This window comes from Ornithorhynchus anatinus, chromosome 1 (genome assembly GCF_004115215.2).
Source record: "Ornithorhynchus anatinus isolate Pmale09 chromosome 1, mOrnAna1.pri.v4, whole genome shotgun sequence".
NCBI lineage: Eukaryota > Metazoa > Chordata > Mammalia > Monotremata > Ornithorhynchidae > Ornithorhynchus > Ornithorhynchus anatinus.
Genome location: NC_041728.1, coordinates 88,461,300 through 88,468,479, shown reverse-complemented (window position 1 = coordinate 88,468,479; position 7,180 = coordinate 88,461,300). Strand labels below are relative to the sequence as shown.

At 42.9% G+C, this 7,180-nt stretch overlaps 1 non-coding gene across 1 annotated transcript; it reads right to left on the bottom strand.

Annotated features, from left to right (window-relative positions):
• Positions 1–240: 240 nt before the first annotated feature.
• LOC114816144 lies at positions 241–378 on the bottom strand. The gene has a single exon (XR_003763928.1). It is a non-coding gene; the product is annotated as a small nucleolar RNA SNORA7 (small nucleolar RNA).
• Between the last annotated feature and the right edge of the window lie 6,802 nt (positions 379–7,180).

Genomic DNA, 7,180 nt, shown 5'->3' with positions numbered 1-7,180 from the left:
TGGTATTTGAGAATGAACAGTGTTGTTTTCCTTAGAAATTGAGGGAAATGGTTTATTACATCCAAAATACCAGTTTCAATTAGGTACCATTGAATACTATACCACTCTTAGTGTTGGGAAGCTAGGAATTTGCCGTAGCATTTTGTACAGTGCTCTGCACATAGTAAGAGCTCAATAAATATGATTGAATGAATGGGGTTCTCATTTGAATCCCAGTAAATCATTCACATGTGAATTTTGGCTTGTAGCAGATTGCCTTCCACTCGCTAGTCACTGGCCAAGCTAGAAATGGAATGGGTGTGTCTCTGCTTGACTCTCTCTCCCATAGTCGAGACTGGTACAGTACTGGAAACTCTCCAGGTGTGACCCTGAGAGGTGACTTAGAACAGTTCTCGACACATATTAAGTGCTTAACAAAATACTGTAATGTTTATTATCATCATTATTATTGTCATCATGACTTAGATGTAAGATCCCTCTAGACTGTAAACGTAAAGGCAGGGAATGTGTCTGTTACACTCTATTCTCCCAAGCATTTAGGACAGTGCTCTACACTTAGCAAATGCTCAATAACTATGATTGATTGAAGCAGAAGTGTTCCTTTGGCACTCCCAGCTGCCACATTCCCAGGATTTCTGAGCTTTCTGGGTGCAGTTCAATAGTAGTAGAGCCCAGGGCAGCAACTCAAGAAGATGCTCCTTCCAGCTCTGATCCAGCTCTGACTCTGCATCCCACATTTTGAAGGTCAGAATCTAGAAGAGAGGGCCTTGATGTGGTGGGGAGGGCTGAATTACCTTGATGCTGATCAAGGAGCCACTGGGTGAGGAGGCATCCCATCCTTTAACTGTTGGAGTTCCTCAAGGGTCAGTTCTTGGCCCTCTTCTGTTCTCCATTTACACTCACTCCCTCTGTGAACTAATTCGCTCTCACGGCTTTGACGACCATCTCTATGCAGATGACACACAGATCTACATCTCTGCCCCTGTCCTCTCCCCCTCCTTTCAGGCTCGCATCTCCTCCTGCCTCCGGGACGTCTCCACCTGGATGTCGGCCCGCCACCTAAAACTCAACATGAGCAAGACTGAGCTCCTCATCTTCCCTCCCAAACCCGGTCCTCTCCCAGACTTCTCTGTCACTGTGGACGGCATGACCATCCTTCCCGTCTCTCAGGCCCGCAATCTCGGTGTCATCCTTGACTCGTCCCTCTCGTTCACCCCACACATCCTATCCGTTACCAAGACCTGCCGGTTTCACCTTTACAATATCGCCAAGATCCGCCCTTTCCTCTCCACCCAAACGGCTACCTTACTGCTACGGGCTCTCGTTATATCCTGGCTTGACTACTGTGTCAGCCTTCTCTCTGATCTCCCTTCCTCCTCTCTCGCCCCGCTCCAGTCTATTCTTCACTCCGCTGCCCAGCTCATCTTCCTGCAGAAACGATCTGGGCATGTCACTCCCCTTCTTAAACAACTCCAGTGGTTGCCTATCAACCTCCGCTCCAAACAAAAACTCCTCACTCTAGGCTTCAAGGCTCTCCATCACCTTGCCCCTTCCTACCTCTCCTCCCTTCTCTCTTTCTACTGCCCACCCCGCACGCTCCGCTCCTCTGCCGCCCACCTCCTCACTGTCCCTCGGTCTCGCCTATCCCGCCGTCGACCCCTCGGCCACGTCCTCCCACGGTCCTGGAATGCCCTCCCTCCTCACCTCCGCCAAACTGATTCTCTTCCCCTCTTCAAAACCCTACTTAAAACTCACCTCCTCCAAGAGGCCTTCCCAGACTGAGCTCCTCTTCTCCCTCTACTCCCTCTACCACCCCCCCTTCACCTCTCCGCAGCTAAACCCTCTTTTACCCCTTTTCCTCTGCTCCTCCCCCTCTCCCTTCCCATCCCCTCAGCACTGTACTCGACTGCTCAACTGTATATATTTCCATTACCCTATTTATTTTGTTAATGAACTGTACATCGCCTTGATTCTATTTAGTTGCCATTGTTTTTACGAGATGTTCTTCCCCTTGACTCTATTTATTGCCATTGTTCTTGTCTGTCTCCCCCGATTAGACTGTAAGCCCTTCAACGGCAGGGACTGTCTCTATCTGTTGCCGACTTGTTCATTCCAAGCGCTTAGTACAGTGCTCTGCACATAGTAAGCGCTCAATAAATACTATTGAATGAATGAATGAATGAATGAATAGTTGGTTAATGGAGGCTGAATTGGCAGCTGTGGATTAGACCTCAAAGATAACATTCCCTTCCATCCATCAGTAAATGGGGCTGGTCTATGATCTCAATTAGAGGAGAGTCTTGGAAACCATTCTGACCAAAAACGGACTGTGACTTTGAATCATTATCTTATCTCCTGAAACATGACTAGAATGGATGCCAGAGAAATGAGAAATTATTGTTTATTTAAAAGAGTATTTCATTCCATACTATGCTCCTTGAGGGTAAAGACTGTGCCAACTAACTCCATTGTATTATACGTTTCCAAACACTGTGGTGTTCGGATCATAATAAGAGCTTGCACACTTTGCTCCTCTCATGCCAACCTTCTCACTTTGCCTCAGTCTTATCTACCTAGCTACCAAATCCTAGCCTACATCCTGCCTCTGGCCTGGAATGCCCTCCCTCCTCAAATCAGACAGACAATTACTCTCTGCACCTTCAAAGGCTAATTGAGGGCACATCTCCTCCAAGAGGCCTTCCCTGACTAAGGCCCCCTTTCCTCTTCTTCCACTCCCTTCTGCATCACCCTGACTTGTTCCCTTTGTTCATCCCCCTTCCCAGAACCACCACACTTATCTGCAATTTATTTATTTCTATTAATCTCTGCCTCTCCCCCGCTAGTCTGTAAGTTCACTTTAGGCAGGGCATGTGTCTGTTCATTGTAGTACTGTACTCCCCTAAGTGCTTAGTACAGTGCTCTGCACATAGTAAGCACTCAGTAAATATGTTGAATGAATGAATGGACTCAATAAAAGGTATTGATTGTTAGCATTTACGTGCCTAGTGGTATGCCGAGTCCTGAATGAGGCATATGCCAAGGTATAATCAAAATAAATTGCATGATCCCTGATTCCCAGGAGCTTACTATCTAATACGTTCAGATCTAAAGAATATTTCCTTCTATCTATGCATTTAGATTGAACACCTAGCCTAATACTAGGCTATATTTGATCATCTATGTACACACCATACTTATTACATTATTGTGGTAACTACAACTTGCAAAATTGTTAAAGATTGACTAAGTTGCTAGAAAATACAGTAATTTGAGTGGGGGATTGTGTCTAAGATAAATATCCATAGAAATTAGCACACACAATTTTCTTTAGGTAATATGCCATAGACACTTTATTATCCTTTCAACTGTAATTGCAGCTTTCTTTTTCATTGTTCAGTTTTTTGTTTTTTTTTACTTCTGAAACCTTGTAAAGCTTCAGTGATTTAGAGATGTCACACTGTTTGCATTTTAGAAAGCTGGAAAGTAGTTTCCAGCTTTAAAAAGTATAATCACATTACTCTCTACCCAACTGTGCCTCCAGAGTTAGAACAAAGGTAACAAAAAATTACAACTGTCAGCAAATCACTAGATGTGAAAACAGTTATTCCTCTTTCTTGAGGAATATTTTCATAAAGATCTAAGCAAAACGATAACTTTCTCTTAAACCTGTGTCAGACAGTATATGAAAGAAGACGACATGCTATAATTCAAGGAAATTTCATTTATCTGAACTGAGGACCACCATTTTTTAATACTTAACTATATTGCTGGATGACTAATTCCCATTTCTAATATGTATAAATACAGGGCATGTGTGGGAACACGGCGTCTGTATTGATTTTCATCTTGTCTTTTTGTGATGTCTACAAATAGCTCACAATGAACCCAATCAGATAAGCAGGGTGGAAAATGATTGCAAAATCACCTGCTCTGTGTCATGCATAGGGTCAGGAAAAGCCAAAAGGAACACATCAAATACTGGAGCATTAAAATTGGGAAGGCTTTGCTGGTTTTTTGGTGTCATTCAAGGAATAATTGCAATTTTGACAAATTGATTAATTTTACTGTTGCAAAGGAGATATTTTTCCTGACATGGTTTATTGGTACCCTAATAGTATGTTTCTTCCTGCAACTGTGCAATATAAGGCTCTACAACAGTGTTTACATTTTCAATTCCCGTGGGCTTTAAAGTCTTTCTGACGGTGAATGCTGCTCTTCCTAGGAGCGATGTAAATTAAATTTTAATAGGACAATAACTTGTTAAAACAAACATTTGAAATACACACAAGCTGTGCTACCTCCCAACATGGCATTCATAATGCAATAGTAATAAGTGGTCAGAACAAGAAGAGGAATCAACATACTGGGTATCAGGTTGACCGGTTTATAACAGATACGTGGTTTTAGGCCCCACAGATGCTATCAAAAAAACCTTACTAATTTGATTGTTTTCCCCTTCCTCAATTAAGAATTGCTTCTCCACCCATGCACTTGTCACTAATTCACAACCATTTACTTTAACCATTTACTTTTATTTACTTATTTATTTTGGCAGAGGACGGAGACAGGAAGCTTACACTCACTAAAGTACCTGTTCTCAAAATACCCAGAGTACATGTTGTATTGGTCGTGGTCACTGGGCACAGATGTGGCATATTGGAAATTAAAAATCTGGGCTTCAATAAAGCAGTGTCCATTTTATGTGGCAAGCAGATATTTTTGTCTTACCAACAAAAATTTGCTTTCACAAAGCTTGACTAGCTCAAAAATTTGCATGAATCACTTTGCATGTAAGAACAAAGCCCAGTGCATTCACAGAAATAAACCATTTCAAAATGGCGCATGTGTGAGTATTTCGGCCTTTATGCAGAAAATCAGAATTGTTCCTCTACTTGAACTTTTAATATACTCAGAAATGGAGAGTCTTTTTTTTTTTTTGGTTCTGTTTGCATTGTGATTCCAGTCTTTAAATGTCTTCAGAAAAGTCCTACCTTTGAACTTTCAACCTATACTGCCTAACCTGTTCCACCTACAGTACAGGCAAACATCCTCCTGCCATTGCTCACGCTAGTGGCAGCAGTAATGAGCACTCAAGGAGTTTTCAGATGAAGCAGGGGGTGAGATCTAGCAGCATGATAATACAGTAACCACAACCACTGGCTTACCAAAATTACAGGCAATGTTTTTTGCCCCCACTAGATCTAGTTAGTGGTGTGCTGTAGTCCCTGAATTTCAGAGTCAGTGATGTCAGTTGCTATGCACACTTGCAGCTATTTCCTATCTTCTCCTTTTCTTCTACTCTTCTTCGTGTGTGTGTGTGCGTGCGTGTGTGTCTGTTGTGTATGTGTGTATACACTTTGTCCCTTACGGGTCTAGGGGTAGGAACCATGTTTTCCTACCTATGTATTTTCACCCAGTGCTAACATGGTGCTATGCACAAAGCAAGTGCTTAATAAACACTATTACTAATCAGTCAAACAACGGTATTCATTGAACACTTACTATGTTCAAAACACTGTACTAAGTACTTGGGAGAGTACAATTTAACAGAATTAGTGGACACATGACCTGCCCACAAGGAGCTTACTATTACTATGTGTCTGTGTTGATTGTTTTTCAATTTTTCCTTTATTGTGGGATTTAGTTGTCCCACCTACTGTCCCAAGGTGAACCGTGGTATCCATCAATGCAAGGCCAAATGCTATTTCTTGGCTGGCTCAGCAACCAAGTGAAACTTGGAACCACGAATGGGACACTGGCCCCGCAACCGAAACTGACAGATTGACAGCTTAGGCCAGGAGTACAGAAGGTGTCCAATCAAATAAGCTATGGAGGAGGAAGGAGGGTGAGGATTGGATAAGTGGAAGTCAGAAGCTGAAATGGCTTAGGACCACAGGTAATAAATTTCTCCAGCCTCTGACCTCCTGGGTAGCAGATTGGGACTTGCAGCCCCAGGCTGGGTGTCACCTCTGCTCAGAGTATAGGATGCCTGCTCTGCCTGCACCAAGTGAGGAGCCATGGGATGGATGAGTGTCCTGCTGAATGCTCATGGAGCTGGAAGCTGGGGCGCTTTGCCACAGGCGTGTAACACATAAGTGGATTCCCCCCTGGTGGGAAGGGGTCGTGTGCAGAAGTAGGTCTTTTTCCATATGCAAGTAAAGCATAAGTATATTCCTCCTGATAGGGAAGCTCCAATATAGTAATTAATCATATTCCTCCCAAAAGGGAAGTTCAATTCACCACATCCAAAATAATCAAATAATTATGTCCTTCCAGATAGGGAAGTTCAATTCACCTCATGGCATAAATTTTATATAGATTCAGCCTTTCTGTCTCTGTTCTCTTTCTCTCACCATGCTGTTTCCCAAATGAACCCATCCCCGGGTTATGAGTGACACCTTCTCAGGATAAGTTATCTTTCTCCTCCCTCTGTGTGTTGTTCATAACAGTATAAATCAGTCAATAATATTTACTGAGTTGTAATTTTGGAGCAAGCACTATTTTAAGCACTTGGGACAGTACAGTATCAATCAGCCAATCATATCTATTGAGTGCCTACTGTATGCAGAACATTCAGTTAGTAAACACAGTCCCTGTCCTCAAGGAGCTGATAGAGTGACAGGGGAAACAGACACTAAAATAAATTACAAGTTGAGGTAAGCCAGAGAGTTTAAAGATGTGTGAATAGCTGCTTAGGTGATGTGGAAGTGCTGAAGTGGTAGTAGGGGGAAAATTGGATGGAGACATGAGTGATTAATCAGGGATGTTCTACTAGAGAAGATCTGATTCCAGAAGGTCTTTGAAAATGGGAGGAGCACTAGACTTCTGGATGTAAGGGAAAGGTGTTCCAGGCAGTAGGAAGGACATGAGCAAGAGTCAGTAGTGCGAGAGATGTCAGTGAGGCACAGTAAGAAGGCAAATTTGGGATGAACAAAGCTTGCAAGATGGGGTGTGGTGGTACAGGAGCAATAACAAGGAGTGGGGAGAGAGTTAGTTGAGTGTCTTAATGATTATGATCAGGAGTTTGAGAAGGGTGGACAATGACTGGAGGTTTATGGCTAGTGGAGAGATGTGTTAAAGATGACGTTTTAGAAAAATGATCTGGGCACCAGAGTGAAGTGTGGATTCCCCCTCTAGACTGTAAACTCGTTGTGGGCAGGGAATATGTCTGCTATATCAT